Source organism: Schistocerca serialis, chromosome 3, assembly GCF_023864345.2.
Source record: "Schistocerca serialis cubense isolate TAMUIC-IGC-003099 chromosome 3, iqSchSeri2.2, whole genome shotgun sequence".
NCBI lineage: Eukaryota > Metazoa > Arthropoda > Insecta > Orthoptera > Acrididae > Schistocerca > Schistocerca serialis.
Genome location: NC_064640.1, coordinates 21,262,426 through 21,281,544, shown reverse-complemented (window position 1 = coordinate 21,281,544; position 19,119 = coordinate 21,262,426).

Sequence of the window (19,119 nt, the reverse complement as noted above, 5' to 3'; positions counted from 1 at the left end):
CAGTGCTGTGAGCAGAGCGGAAAAAAAACATAGCCATCCTGCCATCAGCGTACTAGAGGGCTGCGTGCCTTACTGCAACCAATGTTATCTTGTAATAACTTGCTGTGTTACAACCAGACAAGTAACTGTCCTAAGCCAAGCATTTCAATACACTTCAAATGCTTGAAATACTAGAAATCAAAAATGCAAAAGAAATAGTTTACTCACTACTTCAGGTGAGAGCAGCAAAGAAGAGAGGAGGGCTGAGAGAGGCAGAAATAGCAAGGAACAGAAATGTAGGGAGATTGGTACTCTATAGTGCTAACACTAATAAAGCAAAAAGTGATGTATTCCCCCACACTGTGCTTCTTTGGTTAATAAAACAGCTTGGCGCTTACATGTTTTATAATAATACTTACAAACCACAAATACTGCCAAAAACTTTGGGGGCTTGGCATTCCCTGCGTCCAGTAACAAATAATAACCCAATGCAAAAACTGTTATTGATAACAATATCTATGTGTCTAGTAATCTAAATCAGACATTGCACTTTCAGCGCTTTGCATATTGTAGAATTCAGATGGGCTATAATTATTATTTGGTTTATCTCTAGACTGTTTTGCTGCACACCACACTACATTAATACTGTTTTTCAGATGCATACCAGAATGAGTAATTATTTACTATAATTGAAATATAGTGGTAGGCTAACCAATAGGTAGGCACATAAGTAGTAGGTCAAAGTGGATATCATCCCCAATTGCAGGTTGCCTACATCAGGGGCAAGAATACATCCAGGGGCGAACTTGACTGATTTATGACCCCCTTCCACTCCCCTTAATCTACTGTTCTGTTAAATGATTTATGAACCTGTGGGGGGGGGGGAGTTGAGTTATGGCCCCTTGGGGACAATGTGTCGTTCTCAGAAGAAAAACCACCCCTCCCTCTCCCCCTCCACCTCCAACATCTCTTTGGAAACCTCCAAATCTCCAACATTCCCTTCGCTGATACAAGCACATTTTCAGGCCTGAGTTAGTTGAATAGCCCCCTCCTACTCTATCAATTTGATTGACCAATTAAATTACTTGTTCAATTAATTAACCCCTTGCCTCCCACACCCACTCCACTCCTGCACCAGGAAGTTGGCGGAAAAAGATTTAGCTGATAGGCTGATTGTCGGGAAATCGATTACCGTGTATGGAATATTGATTAAACAATTTCTGGTAGACAAGGCAGTGTGTGAAATATTGTTTATTTAAACAATTTATATGATGCAAGTGAGTGTTTGGTATATAGTTTATTTATTTAAAGAATTTGTCGGGAAATATACTGTAGTGTATGGAATACCATTTATTTAAACATTTTTAGGGTGTAAGGCAGTATGGGATATTTAAACAATTGTGGCGCCTAATTATTCCGATCACACAAGGAGTATTGTCATGAAATATTCGTCACACGTAATTACAGTGTTAAAAATCTTCCTATTTCACCTTCGCACTGAACTCTTTTGAACACTGCAATTGGCTGTTTCATTTTAAAATATTAGGCTGTGATTGGCTGTTGTTTTACTACTAGGTTCTGATTAGAGGAGAGGAAAGGGGAGGGGGAGGAAATGGGCATGGTGATTTCATATGTTCAAGATCATTGATGAATCGATGAGGTAAATCCCGAAGGTCATTGATGACTTTATGCATATGTCCCTGGCATTTAGGCAAGCCATAGGTCAATGATCAATTTTTGTCCACATTGCCTGTCGCATTCCTACTGAGGAACATCTATGGACTTATGATATCTAGATGGCGTAGGAGCTGAGAAACTTGTATTATTTCATATGAACATTGGTTTCACACACTAACATTTCTACTGTGAAATAGTGCAAATTTTTGGAGATTTGGGGTAAGTTTCTATGGGGCCAAACTGCTGAAGTCATCGGTCCCTAAGCTTACACACTACTTACTCTAAGTAAACTAACTTACGCTGAGGACAACACACACACCCATGTCTGAGGGAGGACTCAAAACTCCAATTGGAGGAGGCACGTGAACCGTGGCAAGGCGCTTTAGACCCCATGGCTACCCTGAGCGGCAACTGTGCAAAGAGTTTGAAGAATTCTGACAGTATTTGGAAGGCTGCTTATTTCTGCTTGCAGTACAGTTGTTAACTTTGAACATTGTTTTTGTTAGAAATCATGTGGTAGAACCTTATTTAGATTTCATAGGGTTTCAAGCTAACTTTAAAAACAAAAAAAATAAGTGAATTCCTTGGAAGGTTTAAGAACTTACGCTGGTTTGGAACTTGAATTAATTTCAGTTGTGCTGACTCTACTGCAAGCCTTGCAATCGTAACACATTTTTACTAACATGTATACCAAGGAGGGGGGGGGGGGTTACTTTATACCCACTGTAAAAAACTAAAAAAAACTAAATTCGCTAATTGTTGTTGGTTTATATTAACAACATACTACTTAAAGAGATGCTGATGTATAAGTAGGGTCCAGAAATTGAAAATATCTTTTCGCACACTCTTACCTATACCAATGCACTTTCAATAGCATGTACTGTTAACAGAATGAGATTACCTTATGCCCATCAGAAATAAATTAAAAATACAAATTTCCTTTATTATTATATTAAATTTTAAATTTTTGTGTTAAGTTTAACTGAAAATATTTATGGAACCTGCTACAATGCTTCATTAAAAACCAAAAAAAATTCAAAATTTTAAAATATTAGGTACCTTACTAGCTTACAATAATTTCCAAAAGGCAGACACAAAGTACCCCCACCCAATTTGTATTGTGAGGGTCAATAATTACTCTGTCTATGCAAGTCAGATGCTCGATAGTGACTAAGCGCGTTTTTTCTTCTCACTACTGTTGTTACTGCCTTGTGTCCTCGCAGTCTGCCACTAGATTTATACTGCAAATTAGTAGTAAGTTTCAATAATGATGGTCAGTTTGCATGTTCAGAAACTTAAAAAAGCGCACTTTGCAACACGAAAAAATGTAGTACCACATCATTTGACTACAATATCAATGAGTGACAGTTAGAATGTGTGAACTCATACAAATACCTGAGCGTAAAATTTTGTAGAAATATGAAATTGTCACAGGTAAAACAGGTGGCAACTTCGGTTAATCTGTGTAGTGCTAGGAAAATGCCATCAGCCTACAAACGAGATTATATACAAAACACTTGCGCGACCCATTCTAGATTACTGCTCAAGTTTGTAGCGCCCTAACGAAGCAGGACTAACAGGGGTTAATGAAAGAAGTGGAGCACAAATGGTCACATATTTGTTTGATCCATGGAAGAATGTCACGAAGATTCTAAAACATCTGAACTGGAAGACATTTAAAGACTGACACAAACTAACCCGTGAAAACCTACTTAGAAAGTTTCTGAACCAACGTTAAGTGTTGAATCTAGGAATGTATTGCAACCTCTATGCATAGCTCCAATACTGATCACGAAGACTAATTATAATGCACACAGAGACATTTAAACAATCACTCTTTCCACACTCCATATGTGAATGAAATGGGAAAAAGTCCTAATAACTGATATGCTGCATAGCAGAATAGTAGTTAAATACAGCAATAACATTATGTTGGAACCGCAAAGGACAGCACTAAATGAAGCACGCCCCTCAGGTATGCAAAGATGGCATAACCAATGACAACGCTCGAAAGAGCGGCAGTAGAAACAAGCAGGGAGCTCAGTTCTTCAGAATGTGTGTGTGTGTGTGTGTGTGTGTGTGTGTGTGAGCGAGAGAGAGAGAAAGAAGAGAGAGAAAGAGACAGAGAGAGAGAGAGAAAGAGAGAGAGAGAGAATCTCGAGAACACCTGATTCAGCTTATAGAGAACAGTGCAGAGAAGATAAAATGCTCTTCTGTGATGGGCCTACGTGTAGTCAGTTCACCTAGGGATGACGCAAGAACGCCTTTCAGGCTGCAAACTTTGCATAAAGGAATGTTCTGAAAATCTGAAGTTAAACATTAGGCTAGCCAAGAACATAGACAGGCTCAGAATACGGGAACACGTTCAGTTACCAGTACAAGGGTATCATGTCATCGACTGCTCTAAAATTCTTACCTTCCTCCCCTCAATACTCAGAGTCTGGCCACTCCATCTGCATAACTGATACCAATGGAAGGCCAGCTCTGCTAGTTGCAGGATGACCTGGCTACTATGACAATGTGTCGTCTGCCATCGCCAGCTTGAAGTCTATTGCCAGCCATCCAGTTGTGGAGCGAACTTCAGCTCAACAAGCTGCATTCCTTCTAGTGATACCTGTGACTACTCAAAGATAAGGGCCAGGCTGATCTTCCATGAATGAAGACCTGATCTGCCCACATGCGAGCTGTTCAGCTTGGGAGCAGGGTGCTGCGGCGCCACTTCTGAGCAGTGTAAGTACTGCCTTATCAACTGTATGCTGGAACCATTTCTTGGACTGTCCTTTGTGTCACTGTTGAGCCTTCCACTCTATATGCCACCTCTGCAACCGACAACAGGGGCGTGTAGATTTCTTGGGCCAAGGCTAAGTGTAGTTTCACTCAGCGAGAGCACTGGGGCTCTGACGGACGTTCACAGCCACACCATGATGTGGTGCTGCACTGGCAAACATACCCTCCTACAACAAGGCCATGGCACTGACCCTGGACAATGGCAGGGCCAAGATGGCAGATTCCTCAACAGGCACTGAAGAACTAACTCGCGTCTCTGTGCAACATGGGCTCAGCAAGGCTTCTGCTAGGCCTCACTGCAAAGAAGACAGAGTTATTGTAGAATTCTAAGAAATAAATGGCTGTTGATTTAATGATGTGTCATTACGGCCAAGAAAAACTACAGGACCACTCCATTGCATCTCCAGTAATAGAGCTAGGAGATCATTACCCAACTCCTCATTGTTGCCAGATGTATCGAAGATGGCGGCGATGACGTCATCCAAGATGGCGCATTTTGGTGGGAAGATATGTCAATTAGGCTACCTCCATTAACCTAAGTCATCTGATCGCCACCTCTTCCTAGGAACTGGCAGGAAGTTTGAACTTTAGAGGGAAGATGGGTCAATTGGGCTATCTCTACTAACGTAAGAAAATGGCAGGAAAGAAAGGGCAGTTGAGCTACCTCCATTAACCTAAGTCATCTGACTGCCACCTCATCCTAGGAAATTGCGGCAAGAGGACTCGTCCTTTGCTGGACTAAGTCATTATTTTGCATGCACTATTTATTTAAACAATTAGAGGCAGTACCACCATGAAGTGTAGTCGCAATGGGGCCTGGAATCCAACTGACCTAGTACACAGTACTGATACCAGAGGATGCTGCCGTCCATTCTGTGACATAATCCAAGGTGGCGGTCTGAGGTGGGGGGAAATGGCGGGAAACAGTGTGGTCGCTATGGGGTCCAGAGTCCAACTGACATAGTACACAGTACTGCCACCAGAAGGCACTGTTGTCTGTTCCATGACGTAACCCAAGATAGCTGTCTGGAGGGGAAAATGACTCAGCCGGTGCTGGACTGCTGAAGAGAGGAAGGAGTGAACTTTATTTAATTAGGAACAATTTATTTAAGGATGGAGTTTAGACACGATATTATCACACTGATGCAAAACACACTCTCTGACATGCTTGGGGTCACGCCACAAGGCCTACAAACCTGTAAACTACTCGTAAATTACGGAAATAACGCTCTGCAGACATACAAACGACTCCTAAATTACCGAAATAATTTCAGTACACAGCACACATACATGCAAACTCCCCCTAAATAATGTGGTACACTGATGTGCAGACACGAAAACAACTTGTAAACTGTACAAATAACGCATAGCACAGCCTACCAACTTGCTCGCGAAATAATCCAACAGGAATAAAAACAATGTGCGCAGGCACTGCCCACTGTCTCCTGTCCATTGGACCACACAGGAGGCTACCACACATGCTCCCAGAAGTTGGGATGCACTGCAGCCCCCGCAAAGTGATGCGACCATCTGCTGCCAAGCCACGCACAGGTCCCCTTCTGGTCCCTCAAACATAAGGCAGTGGCATCCCTTTGATACTTGCCACCTGAGAAATTCCTGTCTAAATACGTGAACACCTAGGCACTATTGCTGACACGATCAGACAGGAGCAAAGACCTATTTCCAAAGCATGGACGCTCTCAGGGCGCGGGCGCGTCGACACAACCACGACCCACCACCGGACACAAGCCAGCGCGAGCCATTGCACTCATGCTGCTGTTGCATACAGCGAGCAGGTGAAAGTTGGGTCTACTTTCGGGTATACAGATAGAGTTCTTCGAGTGTTATACTGATGTCACAGAACTCCAAGGAGCCCTCATGATGGTCCCATACATGAGACACATCTGGGCAGTATGTGTGTTTTCTGTTGCTGAAGCTATACCTGTGGATATTGACATCACAGAATAGCACAGGGTGCATTGTTCCTTGCAATCCTAACGGGACTTGCGAGCTGCATCTAGCCGTGCACGTGTACCCAGTGTGGATGTTGCATCGCGCGAAATGTTCGTCCTGCTATCAGTATACGTCTCATAAACGTTAAACGTTCTCACCACTAAAAGCCTGTGCACACTTGCGAAAACATCGTTAATCATAAAAGCATTCTTGTTGTTTGGAAGGAGAGCACTCTCCAAGCACAGATGGGGGGAAATCAGAATAAATATGCACACAGAATTCGAAGCACTGTCTTACAGAAGAGAAAAAAATGACCAGAATTTTCGGCATCCTACAGCTACTGGTCTTGAGATGTCCTAATGCCACTGTGGTGGATGAGTGACGGTATCCCCGCCAGAGATGGGTGATCTGTTTCAACTTGTCTTTGAACACTTGCTTTCTCAGAACTTCCCGTTCATACGTTGCCTCCATCTTGTTCAAATCAGTTTGTAGACACTTCTATGTCTCGGCAAAAAGGAAGTCTTGTGAATGAATAGTGCATTATGATTGTACTTTGCACAGATCACCATATTGCACCGACAATTAAATCCTGCAAAGTGGCCTACAGATCGTCAAATACGGAAAGACTCTTACTCAGTTACACTGCTCTCCCACTTAGGACAGGAGCTTGAATATTAGAGCGTGAAACAAATCTTCAACCCAGCAATATATCACCGCATATTGTGTCGATGTAGTAAACATACAATTCGTATCCTGTGCTATACAAACTCATCCCTTTTACGTCATTCGTACATATACCACAAAGACAGACAGCACCATATAAAGCTTTTGCAGTACTAGATATTTCCCTGTGAGGTCGGCGTTCATACACCCCTGACAGGTGACCAGAGCACCCTGAGAGGACAAAAGTCACGCTCAGAGCTGTTCTACAAATTCGGCCTCGTTGCCCCTCGGCACAAACGGAATACTGTTTCTGGTCTGGACCTACTTGCTTGCTTGATTTTTCTACACCCATCTCCAGACTCCGGGGTTACAAGAGCACATGCATTTTCTTATGGTTTGCCGTAATATTATACAATTTTCTCGGTACTTCTCAATATCAAGCACACAGCAGTATCCTACCGATCGCTCGCGCAACTTAATTCCGAAGATATGGACTGGAAATTATTTGTCTACAAACGTGAAACTTTAGCTAATTGGGCTGTGCTGTAAACCACTGACTAACTAGAAACGTCTCACGTCTGCGAAGACATTTACGCGGAAACTCGATAAAAATAGAGAAAACTGATATTTCCACTTGCGAATACAGATATCGGTGGTGTAGCAGATTCGAAATCAGCCCTATAATTTTCTAAGTCAAGTAAGGTGTTTCTCATGTTTAGAAACCGTCAAACGTGTCTTCCACATGCTAGATACACAAACCACAATCGATCTTCTCTCTACTAAATAAAGGCGCGAAATGTGCAGAAGCAGTCATCTGAACAATTTAAATCAGAGAGAATAACAGTCCAGCGCAAACGCAACTCCATATTCAATCTTCTCAAATTTCCATGTGATCACAAAAGCTATCCATCACATACTAATTATTAGTTCGCTATTCGGTTGTCTAGAGGATAACACAGTTAAGTCGTATACATTCCTACAGACCAACAGGCCTCTCCATCCGGACAGATCCTTCCATTAACCAAAAACGTGAATCATCCCGGCACAGGCCACCGGCGTTGCACGCGACACTTACACAAATATTCAGAAAGCAGCAGACGCTCTGCAAATGTGGAATATGTGGGGTGGAGGCGACTGGATACAATCTAGTACAGTGCTATACTATACCTCCCGATCAGTGCATTTGTGCTAGGTGTTGACAACTGTACTAAATTTACAAACAATTTTAGAATACGGAACGAGAGGTTATGTCATGACCACATGGGTAGAACTGACATGAAAAAAGGATAGAATTGCGGAAATATGTATATATAGAAGGAATATACACTGAAATGCGGGGAAATTGATGAAGTACTTGTGTGTCTTCTGCTTGGCCCAGAACAATTTGTACATGGGAACAAGCATGTGACAGCAAGAGGTATCCGAGAAAACATCGACATGCAAGAGAAGGGAACCAGAGAAACAGTCATTTTTTGCCGTTGAGGTAGCATTCTACTGCATGTCCATTGAGGTAACAGTGATACACGCAAGATGACTACTGTATTTGTCGCTTTTCAGGAAGACAGAAAACCATCTACCTCTAAACTTACTTGCATCTGTGTTAAAGCATGACAGAAAGTGGATGGACTGGTCGGTTGAGATGGAGTTGTAATGAGGTACGATTTAATGGTAGACTGATGATACATTCTAGAGAGAGAGAGAGACAGGGAGAAGCTGCTGCAGCTCATTTGACGATTTTTTTCTGATGTTCTGTCAGCATGACGCCAGTACCGTTACCCAAGATGGCGTGAAATTGCCCCCCCCCCCTTCTAAGCCAATCTGGCGGGAACTTTGAGTTTTGGAGGGAAGATAGCTCAACTGGGTTACCTCTACATTTAAACTCATCTGCCACAGTGACAGAATAGCTGATGGCTCTGCGTTCCATATCGACTAATTCCTCATATTACACTCGTGTATGCGTTCACAGTTGCGGTGCTAGCCATCCCCAGAAGGTGTCACCCAACCACAAAACACTTTCTCAAACTCAAACAAGTATTGTCAGACAAACATTATGTTGTAACCAACAGCGTGTCAGTGGATGGATGGGGTGGAAAAGACACAGCTGATGTACTGTAATAATAAGCATTACAGTTGACAGTGTGAACTATTTTAGCAATTTTACAGAAATTTCAACACCAAGCATTGATGTGACAGCATGTTCCCCAATTTCAGTATCATAGCTACACCACCCATTCTCCACTTTGCGAGTATCATTGCGAATGTAGATAGATTACTGTACAGTCCGTCCAGAAAGCAGCAGACGCTCTGCAAATGTGGAATATGCGGGGTGGAGGCGACTGGAACACACACATTATCAAAGTATACCAGACAGCACTCTAAGTATTTCTAGCACCTCGAGCATAGTGCATCATTTACGATCTATCTCTATGCGGATGGGAGTCGCAGAGTATTCTCACAGTCCTAGGATAAAATTAGAGACTAAAGTGCCTCCCTACACTATCTTTGACCAGCCCGCCTTGAGGCACCATTACCAATTTAATCTGCAGCTGACCGGAAGTAGACCGCTACATTCTGTGTCTCGCGAATGAATGGAGATAGCCAAGACCTTGCCCATCCAAGGACACAAAAATTTTCCAGGTGCTCCCATGTCGAGGAGATTAACACTCCTTATAGGTGTATTGTAACTGATTTGAAAGTGTTGTGATGTAATACCAGATGGTTAAGAAGAACAAGAAATGGGTTATTTTTATGTATGATGGAACTCCAGACATACAGAGTTCGAAGCATTTTACGTAAATGAACTACGCTATCAACTCCAAGGTATAGTTCTAGAGTCTACTTCCGGTCAGCTGCAGATTGAATTGGTAATGGTGCCCCAAGGCAGGCTGGTCAAAGATAGTGTGGGGAGGCATTTTAGTCTCTAATTTTATCCTAAGACTGTGAGAATACTCTGTGACTCCCATCCGCATAGAGATAGATCGTAAATGATGCACTATGCTCGAGGTGCTAGAAACATTTAGAGTGCTGTCTGGTATACTTTGATAATGTGTGTGTTCGGCAATTAACTATTAATGGACGGACTGTACAGTAATCTATCTACATTCGCAATGATGCTCGCAAAGTGGAGAATGGGTGGTGTAACTATGATACTGAAATTGGGGAACATGCTGTCACATCAATGGTTGGTGCTGAAATTACTGTAAAATTGCTAAAATAGTTCACACTGTCAACTGTAATGCTTATTATTACAGTACAGCGGCTGTGTCTTTTCCATCCCATCCATCCACTGACACGCTGTTGGTTACAACATAATGTTTGTCTGACAATACTTGTTTGAGTTTGAGAAAGTGTTTTGTGGTTGGGTGACACCTTCTGGGGATGGCTAGCACCGCAACTATGAACGCATACACGAGTGTAATATGAGGCATTAATCGACATGGAACGCAGAGCCATCAGCTGTTCTGTCACTGTGGCAGATGAGTTTAACCCAGTTGAGCTATCTTCCCTCCAAAACTGAAAGTTCCCGTCAGAAGGGGGGGGGGGGGGTGAGAATTTCACGCCATCTTGGGTTACGGTACTCGCGTCATCAGCTGACATCACGGCGGCCATCTTGAACGACGTCAGTCGCGTCATCAGCTGACATCACAGCAGCCCTCTTGAATGATGTCAATCATGTCACAGTGCGAGGTCTAGTTTTCTGCAAGAGGCCGTGGATCAGAATGTGTTAGTGTCCGTTTAGAACCTGACACAGACCTGGCGGGGAAACAAAATCTATGGCAGTGTATAAAGCATGTTAGAACAGAAAAAAAACTGTGTTTCAAACAACGCCACAGTGTCACAGTGAGCGTCTAGCAGATAGCGTAACACTAGAGATCTTAAAAGCTAGTGCATATTTCTTACACCATCAATCAGCACAACATCTACTACTGTTTGTGATCATCCTCAATCAGTCATTGCATATAACTCAGTGGATATATCACCGAACCACTGACATCGTATTGAGACAGAATACGTTACAACTACTGGAGAAATATCTAGCGGCGTAAGGGGGTTGCAAATAGCGGTTTAATACCACATTCCTTAGCCGAATCACTTTCAAAATTCAGTGATTTTATGAAGAGGTTGCATCGTGGGCTATGTGTAACCGGACTGCTGGTCATGTAATATACACTCCTACGATCACTGTCTAGGTATTTGTCTGGAAAAACCATGTGATCTGTAGGTAATGCCATACATGGATTTATAAAGCCGGTATAGCATTTAACATGGATACTTGTGTGCGCATGTAGAACCAATACCGCTTGTGACAGTAATATACAGTAGTTGTTGCGATCAGGTTTTTTAACATCTGGCAGTTTGTAAGACGATTAAACCTCTCTTTCTAAGACACGGTAGTAGCACTTGCAAGAAAAACTTATGAGACAAGTCCACCCATCGTTGATATTCGGTCAGTATTATTTCGTATCGACAGCGACGACCGGCCATGACCTTCTTCTTCTGTGTGGGTGCACACATATTCCCCGAACTCTTATGGGACTTGGTAAGAATGTCTTCCACGAGTAATGAGTGTGTTGGGGTGGGACACTACGAATGTAGTGTTTGGGCATACAAGGTGAGAATGTGGATCTCGCAGGAGGTATGCGCGAGATAGTCCCTGCAGTCGCGCTATTCATTTGTGTCCTCAGTGGCTCAGATGGATAGAGCATCTGCCATGTAAGCAGGAGATCCCAGGTTTGGGTCCCAGTCAGGGCACACATTTTCACCTGTCCCCGTTGGTATATATCAACGCCCATCAGCAGCTGAGGTATTAAAATTAATTCTAAATAGGTTAGTGGAGGTAGCCCAAGTGACCTATTTTCCCGCCATTTTCTTACGTTAGTAAAGGTGTGTTGCATTGTCCTGATGTAATTTGAACTTACCGCAATTTTCTGGGAGAGGGGAGGGGTGGGAGGGTTAGGTTAGTGGAGGTAGCCCAATTGACTTATCTTCCCACCCAAATCCGTCATCTTTTATGACGTCATGCGCTGTTGCCAAATCTACAGACGTATGACGTCATCGCCACCATTCTCGATAATCTGGCAACAGTGGAAGTGGGGTTACGCTCCCCTAGCTTCACTGTCCTACACTCACATGTGAGTGGGCTTGTATAAATAGTATAGGATGTAACCTGTCCCATGCACTTCACAGTGGTCTGCAGAGTTTACCTGTACATCTACATCTACATGATTACTCTGCAATTCACATTTAAGTGCTTGGCAGAGGGTTCATCGAACCACAATCATACTATCTCCCTACCATTCCACTCCCGAACAGCGCTCTGATTTCTCTTATTTTATTTTGATCATCATTCCTACCTATGTAGGTTGGGCTCAATAAAATATTTTCGCATTCGGAAGAGAAAGTTGGTGACTGAAATTTCGTAAATAGATCTCGCCGCGACGAAAAACGCCTTTGCTTTAATGACTTCCATCCCAACTCGCGTATCATATCTGCCACACTCTCTCCCCTATTACGTGATAATACAAAACGAGCTGCCCTTTTTTGCACCCTTTCGATGTCCTCCGTCAATCCCACCTGGTAAGGATCCCACACCGCGCAGCAATATTCTAACAGAGGACGAACGAGTGTAGTGTAAGCTGTCTCTTTAGTGGACTTGTTGCATCTTCTAAGTGTCCTGCCAATGAAACGCAACCTTTGGCTCGCCTTCCCCACAATATTATCTATGTGGTCTTTCCAGCTGAAGTTGTTCGTAATTTTTACACCCAGGCACTTAGTTGAATTGACAGCCTTGAGAATTGTACTATTTATCGAGTAATCGAATTCCAACGGATTCCCCTTGTAACTCATGTGGATCACCTCACACTTCTCGTTATTTAGCGTCAACTGCCACCTGCCACACCATACAGCAATCTTTTCTAAATCGCTTTGCAACTGATACTGGTCTTCAGATGACCCTACTAGATGGTAAATTACAGCATCATCTGCGAACAACCTAAGGGAACTGCTCAGATTGTCACCCAGGTCATTTATATAGATCAGGAACAGCAGAGGTCCCAGGACGTTTCCCTGGGGAACACCTGACATCACTTCAGTTTTACTCGATGATTTGCCGTCTATCACTACGAACTGCGACCTTCATGACAGGAAATCACGAATCCAGTCGCACAACTGAGACGATACCCCATAGGCCCGCAGCTTGAATAGAAGTCGCTTGTGAGGAACAGTGTCAAAAGCTTTCCGGAAATCTAGAAATACGGAATCAACTTGAGATCCCCTGTCGATAGCGGCCATTACTTCGTGCGAATAAAGAGCTAGCTGCGTTGCACAAGAACGATGTTTTCTGAAACCATGCTGATTGCGTATCAATAGATCGTTCCCTTCGAGGTGATTCATAATGTTTGAATACAGTTTATGCTCCAAAACCCTAGTGCAAACCGACGTCAATGATATAAGTCTGTAGTTCGATGGATTACTCCTACTACCCTTCTTAAACACTGGTGCGACCTGCAGAAATAGTTGTAAGCCAGTAGTGGTGCATGATATTGTTGCACAATTCCTAGTAATTTTATGGCTGTTCGGCGCATTTTCTTCTAATCTTTTAGTTTAATAAAACTAACATATCCTCTAAAATATTCTAAACGTCCTAGTGCTTTGGAATAAACTAATAAAGGCTGCTATCTTCCGGTCAGACTCAGTGGGTTCCTTTCCTGCTGCTACTCGCCAGGAGACAGCGTGCTACAGTCTACTGTCTGCAGGGTTGTGACTGAACCTGTTCGTGGAAGCAGGTAAAATGCTCAACTGTATCAGTCCTTGGGTGTTGCAATGTGCCAGAAAACCGATTATGTAGTGATAGTTCCAAACACCCCTGTTAGATTCCACCACTCTGTGGAGATGATTTTATCTCTGCTTTTCTGCCTCTTGTAACAGCAGTTTCTTTCCACACCAGTAGACGAGAAGGTTAACCTTGCAGGATTTTATGGTAGCAAGGAATGAATGTGAGAGGTAAACCAAACTAGAATCCACACTGATCCAGAGAACACAGTCTATTTTCCACGTAAAAACACATTTTACAACGAACAGGTTGTACAGGCAAAGCATGCTAAAAACAGTAAACAAAGACAGGGGAACAGAAGATAAAACACATGAATTAAATTATCTTGTCTCAAACATCGTTATCTGTGGTCACTACACTAGCCCCCGCCCCATTATTTAGAATTGCAACTGCTCAGAACGTCTGTAAACTGATGCGTCACTGTTGTGCTGAGCCTGGTGATCATAGCTGGACATGCAGTTGAGGACGATTGTAAGCGGTGGAGAGCAGCAGCCATGGCATCAGTAGTGCAACAAACTATGTTCCAGCACATTTTGTTAGAGTGAGTTGCTACATCGGCAGCAGGTATTCACTCAGGGGCAAACCTATTGTTCTCCATTGACTGACATGTACTTAACCTATGGTTCTCCTTTGATTGACCGGTATTTAATCTATTGTTCTGCTAAAAGGATCGTTCCTTTTGATTGACAGGTCCTTAACCTGTTGTTCCCTGACCCCCTCCCACTCCCCTTCTCCCCTCAGGAAACTGCCCCCGACACTGCTACAGGTACACTTTGAGGTCTGAGTTATTGGAATAGCCCCTCTCACTCATATCAATTTGATAGACTACTTGATTAAATTGATCAATTAATTAACCTCTCCCCCTCTGATAAAACCCCTGCCCTCCCACCCTCCCTCCCAGAAATTGGTGGGAAAAAGAGCTTGTTGATCGGCCATTTGGAGGCAATTCGATTGTAGTGTATGAAATATTGTTTAAACAATTTAGGCAATGTATGGAATATTGCTTATTATTTATGGCAGTGTATGGACTATAGTTTATTTATTTACTTCAAGAATTTTTCAGGAAAGCAATCACCAACCACGCCACCCCATCCTCATCCCCATCCTTGCCTCCTTCCCTCTCCCCTTCCCCTCCTTCACCTGGAAATTAGTGGCTCTGTGGTGGAGAGGAAGGATCTCAGAAAGGGAAATTCAAGGGTGTATTGTTCTTTTATGAAAAAAGTCAGTTTGCGGGGCTTGGATTTCACTTGCTCATCATTCTCTGCTGCTTGGAAAGATGCAGGTCTTGTGAAAGAAGTAAATATACCGATCACATTTCTATTTTTATTCCGATTGCGTAAGGAATACCGTCAGGAAACATATTACACATAATTACACTCAGTTAAAAAATTTTCGATCACAAAGCATGCAGCCATCAGCTGCCGAACCATGCATGTGTCAGTTCGGACCCGGCAAGGATGAGGTGGCGGCATCCCTCTGATAGGTGACACCTGACTAATAACTGTCGAAATATATTTTCACCTAGGCACCCTTGCTGTCACCACGAGGCAGAGCTGCAGGTCCAGCACTATAGAAATCCTTTCCAATGCTTCCCAGAATATCTCAGGGTGCATTGTTCCTAGCGATCCTAACGGGACATGCGAGCTGTGTCTAGCCGTGCACGCATTTACCTACCCAGTGTGGCTGTCGTACCACTGCCAAATGTTCTCAGTGTTATACTGACATCACATGGCCATGTAAATAACAGCAAAATCTCCCTCTTAACGTGCTATAGAAATCTGTTGCAATGCTTCCCAGAATAATACAGGGTACATTCTCCCTAGCAGTCCCAACAGGACAGCCCATCCATTACTTATCAGTCCCATCTCGGAATTCGTAAAGTGTCACAGAAACAGTTCATAGTCCCTTTTGTAGGAGCTTTTGTGATGACTCAGCTTGTCCGCATGGAAATTCTTGTCCTAACAGGACCTGTTTACGAAAATAGCCTCGAATAACACAGAATGCATTCTTCCTGATGATCCTAACAGGACACCCCATCTGTCACTGAATTTACCCGCCAAATTACTGATGCTGCCGGTGTGAAAGCACTGTCCACCATTGTTTTCTGCAGACCAGACTTTCAGTGGCAAAAAACTATTTTGTACAGATGGTCATCTTGCACTGACAGTTAAACGCTGCAAAAGTGATCTACTGATCGTCGAATAAATTCCACGTATTCACCGTGCTGCTGTGCAGCGCCGACCGAGGGAACTACCACTGTAAACGGGGCTGATGACCGCAGCTATGGAAGAACATGTCATCCAGAGACAGAAGCCAGCCGGCCATGGACGACCCCACTTCCCGGGAGAACACTATCAATGCTCCCAGCGCAAACACTCGTCATATTGTATCATCTCAAATTTCTGCAGAGTATACACGCGACATACGCTGTCCTGAAGGCAGCTCAGCACAAACTGGGTATTAGTTCACTATTTACCCGTCCAGTGGGAGCCGCAAGCCAAATCATCATAAGTCGAAAACTTTCTTGGACTCTCTGAACGGCATGCTCGTTTGCTGCTGTGCTTTCTAAGGCCATCTCCAAACTCTCAAGAATGTTGGGAACGAGACACATATTTATCAGTGTAACTACAATTAAATATTAGGATTGCTGCCGCAGTCCGACACCGAGCAATGTACTGGATATATCTCCTCTTTACGACAGTGGTTATGGAATGAATATCAGTATCTATAGTACACATAATTTTCTACGACACATGCACATACATAGACATACAGAAAATAGAGCAGACGGTCTGCAAATGTGGAATATACAGGGTGGATGCGACTGGATACAATCTACTACAGTGCTATACTATGCCTCCCGATCAGTGAATTTTCGCTAGGTGTGGGCAGCTGTACTATATTTACAAACAGTTTTAGAACACGGAACAAAAGGTTATGCCATGATCCCATGGGTAGCACTGACATAAAAAAATCGATAGAATTGTGGAAAAGACATATAAATTGTGGGAATATGCACAGAAATGTGGGGAAACTGAGGAGGTGCATCCATGTCTTCTGCTTGGCGCAGAACAATTGTTGGACATGAGAACAAGTATGCGACAGCAAGAGGAATCCGAGGATATGTCAATATAGAACAGAAGGGAACTGGGGAAACAGTCACATTTTTTCCGTCTAGGCAGCATTCTAATGTATCTCTATTGAGGTAACAGTGGTTCACGCGAGTTGACTACTATGTTTGACGCTCTTCAGGGAGACAGAGAATCATCTGCCTCTAAACTTACTTTCATCTGCGTTAAAGGATGACATAGAGTGGATGGAGTGGTCAGATAAGAAGGATTTTGTAACGAGGTACTACTTAATGGTAGACTGACGATGCATTCTAGAGAGAGAGACTGGGAAGTTGCTGCCGGCCGAAGTGGCCGTGCGGTTAAAGGCGCTGCAGTCTGGAACCGCAAGACCGCTACGGTCGCAGGTTCGAATCCTGCCTCGGGCATGGATGTTTGTCATGTCCTTAGGTTAGTTAGGTTTAACTAGTTCTAAGTTCTAGGGGACTAATGACCTCAGCAGTTGAGTCCCATAGTGCTCAGAGCCATTTGAACCATTTGGGAAGTTGCTGTAGCTCATTTGACCATTTTTTCCTGATCTTCTGTCAGGATGCATCAGTTGTGTGACGTAGCCTACATTCGACTTGTATACAACCACGTGTTTTATGTGGGTCATAGAGAAGTGTCTACTTGCGATCGTTAACAGTAAACCTCTCGGTCATCAGAGGACTTCCATCTCATGTCTGATGAAATGTGACACATTCCTCTAAACGAACGAAGATTTATACAATGTACTCCATTCCCTTATCGCATGTTAAGTGTAAAATCGGTACTTAAGTTTCATAACTAAGATGAATCTAAGTTAGTAATAGGTGTTTGTGAGAAACTGCAATTACTGTGTAAATGTCCGCTTGACAGATGTGTTGTTTACAGAATTAGTGGCAACATGACTTGTAATTTCACATGTCGGATGCTGCTGCTGTGCATTTCTCTGTTTCCTTGTAAGAGGTATTCTTCGTTACTAACGATCAGTTTGTATAGGACTGAACCATGATCGGATGTGAACAGTGGACGCTATACATCTGTGGAGAGCTATATTGTGCATGTATCACACAGGACGACTGTTTTGAGGAAGTAGGTTTTTCGTTTTACAGTTTGTTACCACAGTTTATCGTAGAGAAACATGCAAGAAGGATGTATGTCATGCACTGGAAATATATTTCTTACATTGGAATATTAACAGCGCTGCATTTCACATGACTGATAAGTCGGAAACACAAGCGATCTAACATTAAAGCCTGTTTTAAGTGCAGAACTGTGTAGCCTAAGGAGTGTGTTTATGTTCTCTTTTACCAATTCCCTCCTGGTACTGGTTCGAGACACTAGAACGATACTTTAAAATTGATAGTCTAGTTGATTTACGAAAAATGCTTTGAACTCGATCTGTCTGGAGATCCATCATGCATAAAAATCACCCATTTCTTGTTCTTCTTAATCATCTGTTATTGCATCACAACACTTTCAAATCAGTTACTATACACCTATAACGGCTGTTAATCTCCTCGACATGGGAGCATCTGGAGAAATTTTGTGCCCTTGGATGGGTGAGGTCTCGGCTAGCTCCATTCATTCTCGAGACGCAGAATGTAGTGGTCTACTTCCGGTCAGCTGCAGATTAAACTGGTAATGGTGCCTCAAGGCAAGCTGGTCAAAGACAGTGTGGGGAGGCATTTTATTCCCTAATTTTATCCTAAGACTGCGAGAATGCTCTGTGACTCCCATCCGCATAGAGATAGATCGTAAATGATGCACTATGCTCGAGGTGCTAGAAATATTTAGAGTGCTGTCTGGTATACTTTGATGATGTATGTGTTCGACAATTAACAATGAATGAACGTACTGCACAGTCATCTATCTACATTCGTAATGATACTCGCAAAGTAGAGAAGGGGCGGTTTAGCTATGATACTGAAACTGGGAAATATGCTGTCGCAACATTGGTTAGTGTTGAAATTACTTGCTAAAACTGTTTGCACTATCAACTGTGATGCTTATTATTTCAGTACACAACCAGTGTCTTTTCCATATCATCCATCCACTGACACGCTGTCGGTTACCACATAATGATTGACTGACATCGCTTGTTTGAGTTCGAGAAAGAGTTTTGGTGGAGGGGCAACT